General features: G+C 39.6%; 1 protein-coding gene across 1 annotated transcript in view; it reads right to left on the bottom strand.

Annotated features, from left to right (window-relative positions):
- NCOA2 (nuclear receptor coactivator 2) overlaps nucleotides 1-18,194 on the bottom strand; it is a 257,444-nt gene extending 239,250 nt beyond the window's left edge. Inside the window, exon 1 of the mRNA XM_023751985.1 lies at nucleotides 17,772-18,194. The gene's annotated coding sequence lies outside the window, so the exon portion shown is untranslated. The remainder of the gene's footprint in view (nucleotides 1-17,771) is intronic.
- Nucleotides 18,195-18,848: the final 654 nt, after the last annotated feature.

Here is an 18,848-nt window from a genome sequence, read left to right as displayed (position 1 = left end):
TCAAAACCAGTCAAATGATTCCAGCATTGAGATCCCCTTAGATATTTCTCTGAAAAATGTAAGCATAATCTCTGTAGTAAGTACCATTGTGCACTTCTAAAACCAACACTTAGATATGTCAAACAAGCATTCAATCTCCCAGGTTTATGAAATGTGAATTTCACATACTTTATTTTTCTAATATTTTCAATTCGGTAATTAAAATGTCCTGCCACCTCTGACTAGTTTTTAAAATAACTCCAAAGGCTCCTAAAACATAAGAATCTTTAACTTTATTGATTTAAATCCGAATAAAACAGCATTATCAGCTTTGGCTTCAACTTCAATATAACCACTGGATGTACAAGGTAGGCAGACTAAATTATACATCCAATAATCTTTGTCCTTCCTCCCACACCACCTGTTGCGAAACACTGAATTAGACAGCAGGTGCTAAAATGGATGTGATTATAATAATATTCATTCTGTAATCAGAGTAATAGTACATTTACTAGTCTAAAGCAGCAATTTTCAACTTTTTTCATCTCATGGCACACATAAACGAATCACTAAAATTCTGCAGCACACCAAAAAATATGTTTTTTGCCAATCCGACCAAAAATAGGTATGATTTTGATTCATTCACACTGGACCACTACTGTTGTGTTGGCTATTATCATTTTTAAATTTGACAATACAAGGAGAAAAAGTCAGTGCCCCTGACTAAATAGTCAGGTAATGCATGTTTTAAAAATTCTTGGGGCACACCGGTTGAAAGCCTTTGCTCTAGCTCTATGAGTTGATAATTACAATACAGTTTATAATGTTTCCTTTCAGACTCTTTCATAGAGTGTGCATGACCCTTTGCATTTCTGGGACACGTAAGGAAATTGGGGCACAAGGTCACATTTGCTCAACTGATGAAGGCAAACCTCAATCCAAGTGGTGTGGCTCTTAAGTGCTACTCCAAACTGACTACGTAGAATTAAAAACCAAACAAAAAAACTCCTGCATTCAAGGAATTCAAAGTGTGCTGGTATGTGCTAGTAACATCTTCCAAAAGAACATCCCACAAATTGTTAGTAGATTCTCTAAGATTTTACCACCTTTCTGCCCTTCAGTGGCATCATCTCATAAGACTAGAAAGGAAAACGAATGACAAAATCTTCCAAGATTTTATACTTTCATTCTACCCTTAAAATTAAAATGCCTTTTCCATACACAAGCCTGTGGCTGGTGTACATAAAATGTCATTATTTACTTCGGTGAGGGATCTTCTTATCTTTCTGCTGAGAAATTTCTTAGTATGGAACAGTGAGCTCAAATAGTGCGCCCAGACGGACAATGGACAGTCTTGTCTGTTAATCTCCATGGTGACTGTCCCTAACCCTCTACTTCTCAGATTACTGGCATTCCTGGAGGGAAGGAAGGTCCCATTCCTGGCCTCTACTCGGGACCCATACCACAGGTACTTCAAGCCTACCTCCCCACCATATCTATCCAGTCCCCTAAAGAGTCTTCAAAAACGCTGAGACCCACCAATAATTTTTTAAAAATATTTTTATTGATTTCAGAGAGGAAGGGAGAGGGAGAGATAGAAACAAAAATGATGAGAGAGAATCACTGATCAGCTGCCTACTGTACACACCTTGAGCTGGGCATGTGCCCTGACCAGGAATCGAACCTTGACCTCCTGGTTCAACCACAATCAACCACTGAACCACACTGGCTGAGCCGGCCAATAATTTTCTAAATTTCAAAGAGACCGTGGAATTCCAATTTTGATAAGCAAGGTAAATAATTTATGCACTCTGAAATTTGGACTACAGACTTAGAATAAAAAAAAGTGTATCTTTCAAGCTCCCAGCACATGAAAAATGGCATCTTTTCAACAAAAAAGCTGTCTTATCTATAAAATGATCTATTGAGGCAGCTCCATTCTGGTGCATGCAGAGGGGACTATGTTAATTATTACTCATACTAGAAACCTGGTGCATGAAATTCATGCACTGGGGGGGGGGGGGGGGGGCCTCAGCCCAGCCTGCGCCCTCTCACAGTCTGGGACCCCTCGCTCCTTACCACCTGCCTGCTCGCTGCTCCTTACTGCTCAGCTCACTGCTCCTCAGCGCTGCCATGGAGGCAGCAGCAGGAGAGGCTCCTGCCACTGGGCTCACCAGCTGTGAGCCCGGCTTCTGGCTGAGTGACTCTCCCACTGTGGGAGCACACTGACCACCAGGGAGCAGCTCCTGCATTGAGCATCTGCCCCTGGTGGTCAGTGCACATCATAGCAACCGGTCGTTCTGGTTGTTCTGCCGTAACAGTCGCTTAGGCTTTTATTATATAGAAGATCATGAGTGGCTTTCAGGATTAACTCACTAGAAATGTTTCTGGTAAAACAAACAGTCCAAAAATATATATTATCATTTAATCAAGTGGTCTACACAGTAAACACATAAATAGAAAAGGAAAAATAATAGAAAGAGGTCACAATTTTCTCTAGTTTGAAAAAAAAATTATTCTAGAATTTAATGAAAAAATTTAGAAAGATTAATGCCCTGCAATCCTCCTATTAGTGATAAACAGATCCTTTACCAGAAGATTTCTTTAAAATCATCAATTCATTCTGGCTTCATTAATAATAAAACCTATTTTATTCTCACCACTCTGTGAGGCAAACAAATATTATCCCCATTCAACAAAAATAGAAATTGGGACTCAGAAACATTAAACCACTTGCTCAAAGCAACAGATCCATCTGTAGGCAATATATACATAATCATTATTAAACTTACATTTAAATCATACAAATTTTCCCTGATTAAAAAGAAAGTATAAGTTTGTTATCAGAAATTTATTTTAAATGTCTAATTAAATTCCATTAGCTATAGCTTAAGAACTGCTGCTCATTACAGCTCATAGAGAATCACTTCATGTATCTCAGAATTAAAAAACCCTCCTTCCTCTTTTCTCTTGTTTTAAAGGACAGTAGTAACACTTCAACTTCCTACAACTTAGCCTGCGACAGATGGTTATTCCCAAAGATGACCAACCACAACCTCCCAGCCCACATGTTCACCTTCTAATTCAACTGTTAACATTCCTCTCAAAGAGAGCTGGGATCCATGTTCCCAGATCTATATTCCAAATCTGGTAAGTGGAGACTATGACTAAGACATAAGTGACTTCTGAGGTTAATCTTCAAAGAAGATAATGCTTCCTTAGAATTCTCACTCTTTGAACCCCAGCCACCATGCTGTGAGGAGGCGTAAGCAGGTACACAGAGAGCCAAGTGCTGGTATTCTAGCCCAGTGGTTCTCAACCTTCCTAATGCCGTGACCCTTTCATACAGTTCCTCATGTTGTGGTGACCCCGAACCATAAAATTATTTTCGTTGCTACTTCATAACTGTAATTTTGCTACTGTTATGAATCATAATGTAAATATCTGATATGCAGGATGTATTTTCATTGTTAAAAATGGAACATAATTAAAGCATAGTGATTAATCACAAAAACAATATGTAATTATATATGTGTTTTCCTATGGTCTTAGGCGACCCCTGTGAAAGGGTCGTTCGACCCCCAAAGGGGTCGCGACCCACAGGTTGAGAACCGATGTTCTAGCCTATAACTCAGCTCAAGTCCCAGCCAACAGCCCACATCAAATGCCAAGCCTTCACCTGATTCCAGGGCCAAGCCATTGACTCGGCCCTGGCTTTGAGTCTTCCTGGCTCAGATGCCAAACAACATGGAGCAAGTCAGCTGTGTCCATCATGACACAAATTTTCCAATCCTGCTACCAAGTTTTGGATAGTATATTATATAGCAACAGTAAACTCCCTAATCCAGAACATGGGCAAAAAATGAAAAGGAGACAAGGAATAAGGCTTCTTTCTGAACATTCAAAACAAATAACCCGAATCTGTGCCCTAAAGATCTCAGATTCTCAGGTAGATCTTATTAAAAGTGCATGTAAAATAAGAGAAAATAGGAACATACTATAATATGTTCTATCTCCATCCCTAGCACATGTATCTAGAATGACTTTTCTCTTCTCTGACAAAATCTCAATCAGCCTTTGAGGCTCAAATCAAATACTACGCCATCTATGAAGCCTGTCCTCGGCTCACAAAATGAACTCTTTGCTCCTATAAAATATCTGTCTAGCCCTCTAAATATAATTTTCTATTCTAATGCACATATAATACTATAATTACTTTTCTGCATGTCCCTAACCTGTGAGATCTTTATGGAGAGGCGCCATTTCTTTTTTAATCTTTATATTCCTGATATCTGGTAGATAGGAAGCACTCATTAAATTTTTGCTGACGCTGGCTGGGTAGTTCAGTTGGTTAAAACATTGTCCCACTACACCAAGGTTGTAGGTTCAGGGCACATACAAGAAGCAACAAATGAATGCAGAAGTAAGTAGACCTGGTTATCTGGTTTCCAAACCGACTGCAGATAAAGTGCAAAAATTCAGAAAGGAGAAAAGAGACCCTTATTTAAAAATTGTTTTAAATTTAAAAACAAATGCCCATATTCACAAAAAATAACACCCAGTGAACAGAGACAGAAAAGGGAAAGCTAGTAGTTAGCTAGAGTACCCTAGTGAGGGGTCTACAATTTACAGTTACTTCGTGGAGAGATAAACAGATCAATGCCTTAAAAGACCTCATGGCCCGTTTGGCTCAGTGGATAGAGTGTCGGCCTGCGGACTGAAGGGTCCCAGGTTCGATTCCAATCAAGGGCATGTACCTTGGTTGCGGGCACATCCCCAGTGGGGGGGGTGCAGGAGGCAGCTGATCGATGTTTCTCTCTCATCAGTGTTTCTGATTCTCTATCCCTCTCCCTTCCTCTCTGTAAAAATCAATAAAATATATATTTTTTAAAAAGACCTCATGGACTTCAGTGAATTTTAGCACATTTCAAATCAGTTCAAAACATAGGGAAATACTATTCATTTTAAAGTACTTTCTCCTAAATGACTAATTTTAAAATTTGAGGTGCTGAAAAAAATAAACCCCAGAATCAGAAAGCTTAGCTATATGAGATCTCATTTTCCAAAGGTTTTGTATAGCCACTGTTTCATGTAATTATCACTGTCTTTTTATTATTTTTGTTGGTCCCCTCACCCCCACCACCTGTACTTAATAATGTCCCGGTCTTAGTTACATTTCAGAAACCTGAAGTACTTTCCTCCCAGCTAACCCAAGCTATTATATCTATTTGGGATGTATCACTGAACCACTTGAAATGCAACCACCAATCTTTGGTCCAACCCTTTCTAATATGCTAAGATTTTTTAAAAAGTAGTACAATATATACAGAATGGCAAGAATAAGGAGGTCTCGCCTAGTATGCCCATAAGATATTTCAGGGAAGTTTTAAAAAAAAAATCAGAAAGTGAGATTTCTTTCTTTTTATTTTAAATTTGAGTCACCTTAAAATTGCCTAATTTGTTAAATCAAAAGTCCTCCTTTTCTTTCCATTCTCAATACCTCTTAATTATTTCCTAAGTATATGATATCCCAGTTAAAATTTTTAAAATAATATTCACATGTTTAGGGCTTTTTTGTTGTTAATCCTCATTGGAGGATATTTTTCCATTGATTTTTAGACACAGTGGAAGGGAAGGAAGGAGGGAGAGAGGAAGGGAGAAAGAAAGAAATATGGATGTGAGAGAGACACATCAATTGGGAGGCAACCCAGGCACATGCCCTTGAACCTGTGACCCTTCAGTGTGTGTGCCACTGAGCTACACGGGTCAGGGCAATATTCCCATGTTTTGTTTTGATGTTTTATTTCTGGGGGTGTCTATATCCCTGTCCCATGCAGGAAGATTCACAGCATGATTCATGGCCATTAGCCTAAGAATGTTCTACCTCAAAGAATATTACTTTGAACAAGAGAAGATAACCTCAGTTTTGTCTGTTTTTCCCAGAAGCCTAAAAGTTTCAAGATGAGAGTTATTCAAATACGTGTGTTATTTCTTGTTTTGTTTTGAGTGCTTGTGTTTTTCCCACCTACAACTCTTACACTGAGGTATCTAAAGCTATGTTAAGAATCTAATTACTACTTTTCCACTGGATTAGGTAGGTAAGATCAACCTGTGAATCATGTTTGCCTTTACACTCCACTTCCTCAAGTGAGAATAAACTCCAGATACCCACTGTAATTCATGAGGGAAGAGAAGACTCTATCTTAATAAGTACTAAAGTAAGAAAGAGGTGGTTATAAAGAAACTATAGACACTGGAAATAATTTGGGGATAGGAAAATCAAAAGGGAGAACAAATGAAGACATTGCAAAACACAAGAAATCTCCAAAGTCAAAATTAGGGTGTAGTCAAGTATTCAAGAAACTCAGTTAGTTGCCACACTGCAAAAAGACCCAGGAAATTCTTTTCTCTATAATGTTACTCAAAAGAAGTGCTTGAATAAAGGCTTTTTATTTAGCCAAGTGGACTACAAAATTAATGTCTCAATCTCAACCCTCCTCCTGTGCCTAAAACAGAAATTTCTGGGAGGAAAAAACTCCAGTGAGTTCTCTGGCAGTCTATAGGCAGGTGTAACGTTACCTCTGTATTCACATAGGTGTATCTCCTTATGATGACTTGTAGAAAGTATCTCTAGGTTCTAGTACTAATGAGACTTCAGAAAGCATGCCATGAAAATGGCCACGATGACACTATCTCAAGCAATAAGCTCTCAAAGGTTATGCTTTTCTTCAGCCCTGATCAAATTCATTAATATATTTAACAATTTAATTTCCTAACACTTCTGAAGAAACTGAAGTCTGAATATTGAAAAGATTGCCTGCACAACAATGTGAATGCACTTAATTTTATATGGATTTGACCACAATTACAGTTTTTAAATTAAAAACAACAGACATTTTAAAAAGTCAATGTCTGAAAACAAAGAAAAAACAAAAATTAGGGGAACTGTTTCATATTTAAAGAGACTACGGGAGCAAATGCAATGAGTGAACTTGATAGATTTTGGTTTCAAAACCAAAGCTATAACAGATATTTTGGGAACTGAGAAAACTGAAATAGAGGGCTGATAGTTTTCTTAGGTTTAATAGTGGTATTGTGTGCGGTTATATAAGACAAGGACTTTGTTTTAAGGCAGTGTACTTTATGGATAAAGGGTCATCTGTAAACTCACTTTCAAATAGTTCATCCAATACATACACGCACGCACGCACGCAAGCACGCGCGGAAATCAGAAAGACAAAAGCACATACAGCGCTAAAATGTAATTTAACTACATTATGGAAGCATCATGGGAGTTAAGAAAAAGAGGGATGACACTGCATATCACAAAGCACCACCCTGCTTTTCCACTTGAGTTGTGTACTGTTTCTACTACCTAATAGATAATTAGTTGGTGACAAAATATGGATAGATGACAAACAACCTCCTAACTCAGTCTGCAAATCAAGTGATCCACAAAATAAGGAATTATTGTCTGAGTAGAAATTTGGGGAGAGGGTTGAGAATACTTTTATAGGTGTTGTCACAAATACAGGCTAATGTGTGGACTATAAAGGCTTTGCTCTTTGGAGAGCTGAAGAATTTCATTATTTTATCTATTGAGACATCAGCCCTTCAAGTGACAGTTTCATTCTTTTCTTCAAAGGAAGTATGTAAGTGCCAACCCAGGTGTACTTTCTTTGTATTTGGTTTTGTTTTATTACCCTTTCTAAACTCCTAAATTTCCCCAAGGTTTTTTTTACCTTTTTTCTCCTCTTTCCACCATAAACTGAGATTATTAATCCCTCTTCTCACCATAGTGTCAAAATATTCTGCGGGGGAATTTAATATAAGTCTGGGTATAAAAAATGTTCAGTTTTATTAAAGCAACAAAGCCAAAAATTTAAGTCTTTGCTGTTTCTGATTTGGAGATAAATGAACTTTTTTCTTTTTCTATCAAGCACTTTTTTGTATAATCTATAATCAATGTAAGTAACTTACCAATAACCTTGAATATTGTTGGATTCCATCTCTTTTTATTTTGATTGATTTTATACTTTGCTATTAACTAAGATCAATAATATAAACGCCCAAATAAATTGAGTTTTATTTCAAAAGATGGCTTCCTAATTTTTAGAATAACTCTTAGTTTTCTCTTGGCAAACCAAAGAGCATGCAAACCAACATGTTCTCAGGAGGCCAGAAAGAATAGACTAATAGGTACAAAGGCTCAGGGAAAGAGGAGAAAGAGGGGAAAATGGGTCTGTGACAGACCTAATTAGTAAGTGTTTGAGAATGTCCTTCTGTAGTGCATGGGGAATTTTATTATAATAAAAGGGTTATGTTGGGAAGATCATTCTATTAATGACTTACAATACAGACAGAGAATTTGTTATATGAGTCCAAAATATAGTTTAAAAATGAAAGCCTTTTGCTGTTCTGGTATGCTATTTGAGAGGAGGGGAAGAATGAACGGAAAAAAAAAAAAATATATATATATATATATTCCATCCTTACTTTTCACCAATTTTGGCAAACCAATAAGAAAACAGGTACAATTTCCTATTGTACCTATCTTAGATAATAAGCCAATGCATAAAATCATTTTAGGTATATTTATAGAACACAATAGACAGATGAATTTGAATACCAGATTAATCAAAGCATTTTAGTTCATGGTTTTCCTCCTTGATATTAAACTCCAAAGAACATATACCAAAAATTAAAATTTGTACTGCAATGGGAAAATATTCTAATTTGCTTTACTAATTAATCCTCCACATATTTATCTGAAACTTCAAAAAAAAGTCTGTATAAGTAGCCTATTCCACTTAAATTAACAAGTACTATAAGCTGACTTCTCAATTTGATAACTGATAAGCTAGTAGTACATCCTTAAAAATCTTTCCAACTACAAGGGCATGACCTGCTACTCTGGATTTATTCTATATATACCTTCACTAATTTATCAATTTCAGTCAAGGCTGTTCTTGTGCATCAATATCTTTAATCTGCAGGGTCCTAACCTCTTTAGCTTAGATTTAGCACAGCAACTCCTCTGGAGGCCATGTCCAGTTTCTTTCTGATGCCATTCTCCTTCTCCCCCATCAGACACTCAATAACTTTCTCAACGAAAATAAACACCTATGAAAAATGAGGCTGCTAGAGACACCTGAAGCTCACTGGGAACTTTCTAAGAAGTGAATAGAAACGGCTTGCAAAGCCGGGAAAACGCTTTGTCCCTCAGGGAGAAGGCTCTCTTGACTCCTCTTGAGGGCAAAGAAGCTGAGCCTCTGAAAATCATAAGCCCCCGAAAGCCTTCCTTTGCCTTACCTTGTCCTTATCTGTTCTTGGGTGGAGTAGAAACCTCACTTCTCAATGAAACAGGGAAAAGAATCCCCCAATGCTCAGTTTGGTTGGGCAGAATATGGGGTGGAAGAGTAGTGGGGTTCAGTGGTGCCTGAAGGGAGCGGGCCACCTGTTCCAGAATTAAGGATGCAGATCAGAAGACTCTACACATGAGCCGACTAACTTCCAACAAGTCAGCCAATCACTGTACTGTAAGTGATCTGTTTTCAACCTAATGGTTTCTTTAACAAATAGCTAGCTTCTTCACTCAAAGCTGTTAGCAGAGCAAATCTGTTTGGTAAAGGGGGAAACCAGATCATGATCACACATGAAATACTTAATGATGGTAACAGACTTCCCCATAATCTTGTGGATTCCCTTCACTACCACCCATCTTTCATCTCCAATTTTAAGAAAAAAATTGAGAAAGTCAAGGAAGATGAAGGTTAGAGGAGGCAGAAGAGAAAAGTCTATGAATTTATTCCCAAATTGAAGCACTGTGAAGTTTTGCCATTTTTCATCATTCTATCCTCACTTCAAATACTGGGCCACACTGGGCTTAGTCTCAATGCACAGCACACCCAACACAGCATCCACAGCAGGCTGCAGGCACACGCAGTCGCCTCAACACCCGCACAGACCTCCTGCCTGTCTCCATAATTCTCACAACCAGCATCTGCAATTTCAAGAAAGCTAGTATGTTAAATTTGTAGAAATTCATACACTCCTGACACTCAGATTTTTAGTAAGGAATTGCATATTCCTTATTTAGGTATCTAAAAATACATGTGAAAATATTTGCCACCTATGTTCCAACAATTCCAGAGGTGATTACCTATTAAACATATTTATGAATAATTCTTTTTTTTAAATACAGGGTGGAGCAAAAGTAGATTTACAGGTGTGAGTCCACAAAACACAGTTTATTCTTGTATTATTATTTATTAACTATTGTATTGTTTTCTGTATGAACTGCAAACCTACTCTTGCCCCACCCTGCATATACACAAGCACATTTTAAAATGTATTTTTAAAAATTTGTTATCCATGTAACTAAATTTTCCACTTAGTTTGACTCAAGTAAAGATAGTTTCCTCTAAGATATGCAATTTTTAAATTTACATAGACAATTACTAAAAGCTTTTCATCATTAAACATTAACAGAATTAGAAATCTTATGGTAAGTTAATGTTAAATATTCTTACAAACGCCACTGTAACACCCAACACAGGAAGTCACTTCACGTTTGACTCAGGAGCTGATTGTATAAGCAGGAGTCAGTCATGGCTAAAGAAGACCGCCCTCACTTAAGGGTACTGCAATGGGCAGAGATCAGTCAGCAACAACAGGAACTTCCACAACTCATGCACACTCTGCAAGTTAAGCCTTGGAGATGTGGGATCGCATTTCATGTAACATGCTAAATGAATAACAGAAAATACCATGCATTACACTTTCATCTGTGACAACAGGTCTTCAGCCTCAGCAGCTGGAACACTAAAAGCAGTGCGTGCCGATCCGCACACGTGCCAAGGTGGAAGAGTTCCCTGAAAGCTCTCCTCACTCCCTGCAAACAACTGAGCAGACAGAAGAATTCCACAAATAGCAGAGCAGAAGTCAGATGACTGAATATATTATCAGCCTCCTTTTGGGACTACAATATCTCAACACCGCGTCATCCATGCTACATGGATTGCAAAATATCTGAAAAACATGCACCACACAATCATCACCTAATAGTTAAATATACTAAAATTAAATATATTTTAAACAAATAAGAAGCCAACTATCTCTATTGTTGTTTCATCCTTTCTAAACCTGTATCTCCCCAGAGTGCTCGATAATCTATTTTCTACCTATTCCCCACAATCAAGCGTTCTTGAGCTGATTTTCTGATCTTTTTATTATGCAAAACAATAGGCAACCTGAATAGGATTTTTCAAAATACATTCCTACCCATTTTCCCTTTCCTAGTAGTGAATTACTGTGTTATTTCAACAAAGCACTGGATAAGACGCATCCACACTTACCCTGGGAAAAAAGTGCAGCCTGCCAGCTAACAAGAAAATAAGTTAAGGGGGCAGGGCTACGCTTGCCTGGGTTCAAATTCCTCTCTGGTAGTCTGGCTAGGTGACCTTTGGAAAATTATCTGACAGCCCTATGCCTCCACTTCCTGAACTGTAAGAGGGAAATGATATTGTTATATCACTGTGTTACAGTGAGAAATATACAAGACTATACACTCAGGGCACCTTAACCCTGCATCAGCACTCAAAAAACGTTACCTGTTTTTACTTCATTCATTATGGTTCTTATTTTGTAAAAATTAAAAGAAAAAAAGAGAATCTTGTAATTTAAGAATTGTTCAACTCTGGACTGATGACTAAAAAAAATCTAGAGACTATTTGTAGGTCTTAAGAAACATCTGTCCAGGTTGAGAGATACCTGCTGACAAAATTTGCAGGGTTGGAACTAAGCAAATCTATTCATCCTTTTTATGGATCAAACAACAGGACTGAGAGCCTTATAAAGGCCTGCAAACATTTGCTTATCAGATTTTTTAAAAGAAGACATGCTCAGACTCACCCTTCCCTCTGATATTTATGATTTCCTTTCCTACTCACTGGTCAAGGTTAACCCCCCGCCTCCCCGCCCAGAGCTTTGCCCATAGGCACAATGACTTTATACCCTCTAAACTTCATTTTCTTCTGGAAAATGGCGGTGACCTCTATTTTATAGGTTGTGGCAAGAATGAAAGAATGGAATACACCTCAAAAGATCTATACAGTAGTCCACCCTTACCCGAGGTGGATACCTCCCCAAGATCCCCCAGTGGATGCCTAAAACCAAAGATAGTACCAAACCCTATGGATACTGTTTTCTTCCTATGTATTCACACACAAGATCTAAAAAGCCCAAAGTGAGGTTTAAGTTGTTCATCAGGAACCTATGATAAAGTTTAATTTATAAATTAGTCAATTTCATGGATATGAGAGTCATTCTTAGCGTAGATTTTAGCAACCTCAGCATATATATATACATATATATGTGTGTATATACATATATATATATATATATGCATATACACACATACCTTAGATCTTAGCAACCTCAGCATACAATTTTTTTTCTTTATTAAGTAAAAAACTTTCCCTTTTCACTTAAACGAAGCACTTAGTGGCTTCTCTTTGGCATATCAGAATCACCAGCATCACCACTCTTTGCTATTTGGGTCCATTATTAAGTAAAATAAGGGTCACTTGAACACAAGTCCTGCAATATCACAGTCAATCCAATAACCTAGATGGCTACCACGTGACTGACCAGTATGGAGGCACTAGACAAAGGAGTAAGTCATGTCCTGGGTGTGACGGGACGGGATGGCATAGGATATAATGAGATTTCATCACTCTACTCAGAAAGCAAACAGTTTAAAACTTAGAGTTTGTGAAAGCTGCACAAGGCAGTTTTCCATCCTTTACAAACCTAAGATGGGAAGGCCTAAGATATGTTAGTCTTAAAGCAGGAACAATGCACAGATAACCCACAGAAATGGGAGGTCCCTGATGTGACCTTCAACCAACTACAGATTGGCATCCTGACCACACATGATTTCAGAGGACATAACCATTAGAATCCTATTTTCAGGGGGAAACACCCAAACCCAGATCAAAGCAGTTTTCTGACATTATATAATTAAAATTATACACACACACACACACACACACACACCCCCCAATCTTTAGCATCAAAGCAAGTTGAAAATTAAGGTGAACATGTCCCTTTCTACCTTCTCCCCAACCAAAAAAAAAACAAAACAAAAAAAACCCGCCCACTCTAAGTTCTTCATTTAAGCACCGAACTTGAAATGGATGGTTTATACTTTCTATGGAACCTGAGAAAGAAGAAAGTTACTAAGGAGAAATTCTGGCGGCACTGGACTCAAATTTAAAAAAAAACACAGAGCCTAGCAGCCATTTCTAGACAGGTGCCTCTCACTCAAGCAATGTTTCAGGGAGAAACCTGCACTGAATTGCCTGCCTGCGTCGTGTTGGTGCCATATGAGCCAGCCCTATAAAAGATTTTCTGGAATTGTATTTCAACCAATAGAACTGATGCTTTCCCTGACCTATCAGAGCTGTGCATGTCAGCGGTATCCCATCAGCATTTTCACTAAACAATCAGAGCAGTTGCACTCTGACCAATCAGGTCAGTGGCTTTTAGACCAATCAAACTTAATGATTTGGAGTCCTCATTTGTATAAGGACTGACCAATCAGGGACCAAGGGCAAGGACTTATCTTTATGTAAGTCAGTGCTCCTCTGGCTCCCAGAGCAGATTGGAGCAGACCAGGATTGCCTCACAATTGAGCTGTGTGCACTGAGTGAAGTATCCTTCACCACACCTCAAATTGGGGATTCCTATTGGTGTTGAATTGGCACCAACACCATCAGTTGACATATCAAAGTAAACTCCCAATGCTGGAAGACTCAAATACTCATCAAATAAATAACTAAACAAATTAAAACAATGGTTAAATGAGGCAAGAATTCAAAGAAACAGATCAAAAAAGCCCAAAGTGAGATTTAACTTGGCCATCAGAAACTCTTAACAGTTCATGATTGGCTGCCTGTAAGTGACAAATTCTGCCAGAATTAACCTACTAACTTCAATTCTCCATGTACCTGTCAATTGATACCCAAAGGGAAGATTGCCCTTTTCTTCCAGAACCTTGAACTATTGCTAGTAACCTCTATCTATAAGCAGCTCTCCTCTATGCCTTATATCAAGGTTCTATGTCCCAAAGCCTTGAAAAGCAGCTAAGTAAAACATTGCCATCGGCCCCTGCTTATTTAATTCTTCTCTAGAAATTTCTAACTACAGAACCAACTGAAAATTGTCCTAGAATCAATGTTTCCACAATTTCATTATGTCATTACAGCCACTGGAAGCCAGAAATGTGGTCAGATGAACGTTTTATAGGGAAAACACATAAAATCTTTACCCTTAAAAGTCAAGAGTATTATGACCTACATGCTGACCAGTTTCTTCACAAGTTTACTTTTAAGAATTCCACTCCTTTTCATAACCAATTTGCCTCAGTTTTTATAACAGTTTCAAAAAATATCCACAGAAGTCATATATTCTCACCTCTATTTAGAAAATAGTATCTAGAATCCATAAAGTATGTTTTCTTTATGCGGACTGGTTTGAGGGTCTATGACACTAAAATTATATTTTATAGCTTTTCCAGACATTACTTTTAATAGACTTTAAAGAGTAATAGAACATAATATTCTTTCTACACTTTGCAATTCATAAACCCTTCTATGAACCTTTAAAACAAAAAGAAAACAAACACAAACGCTAAGAACACCTTTTCTGTTTAGAAAACAAGACATAGAGGTAAAATTTGCTTGAGTAATGAAAGAATATAAAAAATTGGGTTTCGTTCTGTTTTCTCTTAAATGGCTTTCATTATTGGTATATAAATATAGTCTGATTATTTCATTAGAAGAACAGCTCTTGATTTGCTGCTGTTTTATGATTTACTGCAATAAAAGAGCAATACCTTAAAAATAGTGGCTATTTCTCCCTCCTATTCTCTTAATTTAAAATTGATAGAGCATGTAATAACATAATCACCAAAAACTATAAACATAAACTACTGAAATGCTAGTAATTTCTTAAATAGCAGTATTGCCACAAAAATAGCTAAACATTATGTTTTTAAATATAATTTCAACCATGATATAATAATGGCGAAAATATCAAAAAAGAACACACTGTGCATTTCAGAAAACTAATCTTCTTGGAAAATTGTTTAAAAAGACACACACACACCCTTTTTTTTTTTTTTTTTTTTGGCTACACAACATCCTAAGGCAGTGATGGTGAACCTATGACACGCGTGTCAGAGGTGACACGCGAACTCGTTTTTTTGGTTGATTTTTCTTTGTTAAATGGCATTTAAATATATAAAATAAATATCAGAAATATAAACCTTTGTTTTACTATGGTTGCAAAGATCAAAAAATTTCTATATGTGACACGGCACCATAGTTAAGTTAGGGTTTTTCAAAATGCTGACACGCTGAGCTCAAAAGGTTCGCCATCACTGTCCTAAGGACTAGTTATTAAAAGAATCATTTTTAAACACAAATTTTTTTTTTCAAGAAATCCAAGCTGTCAACTTATGGGTCATATTTCAACCTGATGCGATTTGAAACAGCTAAGGTACTGAATCCTTATACATCCTAAATATAGGGTGTATAATGGAAGCACTGCTCCTCACAGGTCCTTGATTCTAAGGCTTGGAAAGCTTTAATATGGCATAACTACCGATGAAGCCCTTTATGCACTCTTATACCACCGCCCAAGTCCCCCTCCAATCCTTACAATTTACATTCCCAGTAAAACGCTTCTCTAACTCTGAACAAGTCATGTAAATTATACTGAACCAATGAAGGGTTAAAATCAGAGCCAAACTATCTAAAAAATATTAAGTTCATAATTGGTGAGCTCTTTTCTACCCTCTGCTTCAGTATCCTGACATCTAAAGTCAAAGAACTCCTCTGGTAAGACTGAAATTCCCAGGAGGAGGGAGGCTCAGATCCAGTCTGAGAGCACACAATGGAATCACAGCTGACGATGCACATCTTTTTCTAGATGTCTCCATATGCTTGAGAGGCTTCTCCCCCCTCGCCAGGCATTCAGGGACGTGCTACTCTCTGCCACCAAGAATAGGAGAACATTTTCAAAGATTGTTGCAGAAAATGAAGTAAAACAATGTGTTGGTCTCGAGCATACAAAAGAGAGAGAAGGGCCCACGTCAGAGTGGCCATCAGTAACTAAATTAACTAATGATGGGGGGAGGGGGTGAATGTTGTCAAATTTTGAATGTTGCTTAATTTATAATACCTCCTACTTCTGGCAGCTGTTTATTTTATCTTGGCAATTTTTACTATTCTATCACTAAGATAACACCTCAAGGGTTACAGCAAAATGCCATTAATTTTTGTCTCAATGAATACTCACAATTATACTGGATTGGAAACTCACATTATAAATTTGAAAATGGTACGTTACAAAAGAACGCATTTGCAGGGTGTGGTAGTCCCCTAAAACTACAGTCCCCCTCTATTCTTTCTTAGTAACCCAATATTAATAAAAGCTAGAGAAACTGGTATATATCATGCAGATAAAATACCATAAAACACACACACACACACACACACACACACACAAAACCCTCACCAGATCAGTTAAATTCATTGGATACTGTTCACAAAATGGACTCATTCTCAATTTAATATTATTCATTCCTTGAACTCCTCAAGATTCTGCAAATTCCAGTTGGAAAAGCAGCCTTGCTGCTGTCTGTGTGCACTAACCTCACCAACAAAGAACAGGAGCTCACACACAAAAAAGCAGTGGAACAGCTGCTGTCTTTTTAAAAGACAGCTTTTCCTTCGGAGCAACCTGTGATCGTGACGGAGAACCCAAAGACCTGCCCTCCCTATTCTTAAAAGTCAAGAGTTGATCAAGTCACTGGACGGAAGGCAACCAACAGCTTAAACCCACCAAAATGTCTCCTCGCCTTGCATAAGCCAGAAAAGTACCCACATGCTGGGCAATTTAGCAGTGCTTACGAAAAATTAAAATAGTTTATTTTTAAGAATCTTTTGTTGTTGGCAAACTACATTTTACTCCGACTTCTTTTCTGCAGATAAATATTCTTTGATTAGCTGTGCTCCTTCAATACCAACGCTTTATGTTTCCAACAGTGAGATGCTTTGGTTCCTAATTTCATTTTGTTTACCCAAGAAAGGGGGGGGGGGGGATGCATACCAGAAAAACCACAACTTTTTTTTTTTTTAATGTCCTCCCCAGATGCCGAACTTTCAAGTGCACTTTGGGAATTGGCGGTCTAATTAAAAAGGAACCAGTGAAGCCATTACAAACAATGATACTTTACTCTCCCAATCATCAATCGACAGAAGGCTCTACTCATTTTCAAAGTGCCCTTCCAAATCTCACAGTCCCCACGCCGGAGCAGCTGAGTGACACTGAGGTCGAGGTACACAGACAACTCCTGCGACCCTCGGCCCGTGCACCGGGAGCTCGTGTCCAGAACACGATCACGACAATATATGCCATTTTAGAAACGGGCCTCGGAGTTCCTGCCACATCGTGAGCGGCTTTAAGGCTTCGTCGTGTCTAAAGACAACGTCTCTCGTGGTGCCAGAGAAATAAAGTATCTCGGGCCCCTCTGCGTGTCTCCCCGGGTCACAGCCCCTGCGAGTGACACTACCCTCCAGCTCGCGGGGCCGGCGACTAGGGATGGACGAGAGTGGATAGCTCTCGGCGTCTCCATGACTCCCCCGCCCGCGTGCAACTCCGCTCCAACTGGTCCGGCGCAAGCCCCGCCCCCTCCCTTCCTCCGGCCGTCGCGATTGGCTTACCCACACCTTCGATTGGCTCCCTGCCCCATCCGTCACACGCAGCGAGATTCGGGTCGGTGGGAGGGGAAGGCATTGGAGGAGGTGGAGTGGGAGTGGGATTCGAGGACGCGGCGGCGGCGGAGGGTGTTGGAGCTCGGTGCGGTTGGGGAAAGTTTCCCCTGCCGGTGACAGACCCGGGGGCGCTAGGCCCAGCCCGGCTCCCGGCCGGGGCGAGGGTCTCGGGTCCCCGATTCCCACCCCTCGGTCCCGCAGGCCCCGGAAACCACTAGGGGGAGGGGGAAGAGGGAGGGACCAGCTAACCAGGGACCGACCCACCCCCGATCTCGGCGGGGACGCTGCCGGGACTCCCCCGAGGGGCCGGGGACAGGGGGCGCCCGCCCGGAGAGACCACCCTGGCCCCCACCCTCGGCAGCCCCCGGGGCCCGAGAGAGCAGGGTCCTCGGGCTGGGACCGCCGGCCGGAGGCCCCCTCCCGCTCCCCCCCGGGGCCCTGAGGGCCTGTGCCTTCAGGGGCGGGGAGAGGAGGAAGGGAAAAGGGGGCGCTGGCGAGCCAACCCGGAACCTCCGGCCTGGGGCCCTTTCCCCTTCGGAGGAGCCCTTGCAACTGCTAAATCCCCTCTCTCCATCGACATGAAGCGAGAGGGGAGGAGGTGGTACTTCGCTCCCTGCGTTTTAGTGCAAATGTAGGAGCCGAAGGAACACGTCTGGCCCTACCCATGGGGACCGGGAAGGCAGGAACTGATGCCCCATTCAGGCGTCTCTTGCTGGAGTGTCATTGATTAGTGCAAGCCGAGCCGGGACTTCTGCCAAGCTTAGGTGGTAATCGAGTGTATGTGGCAGGGAGTGGGGAAGCGTGCCAACTTCTGTCAGGGTCTCTGATTTATCTTTTTTTTGTTTTTCGGGTGGAGATAGAATAGTGGGTTTCTAGGATGACTCTAGGAATAATCCTCTGTTACTTTTCCCAATTAAACCAAAGTGTCTTTTTTTAAATTCTATAAGGTTTTGTTCCACGGTAATGGGAACATAAAATGGGGATGGGATGAAGTGTGATTCTTGAAATCGCTTTTTGTTAAAAGGT

The sequence above is a fragment of the Myotis lucifugus genome, unplaced genomic scaffold, assembly GCF_000147115.1.
Source record: "Myotis lucifugus unplaced genomic scaffold, Myoluc2.0 scaffold_27, whole genome shotgun sequence".
NCBI lineage: Eukaryota > Metazoa > Chordata > Mammalia > Chiroptera > Vespertilionidae > Myotis > Myotis lucifugus.
Note: the sequence above shows the minus strand (reverse complement) of the source record. Positions and strands in the feature narration are given on the sequence as shown.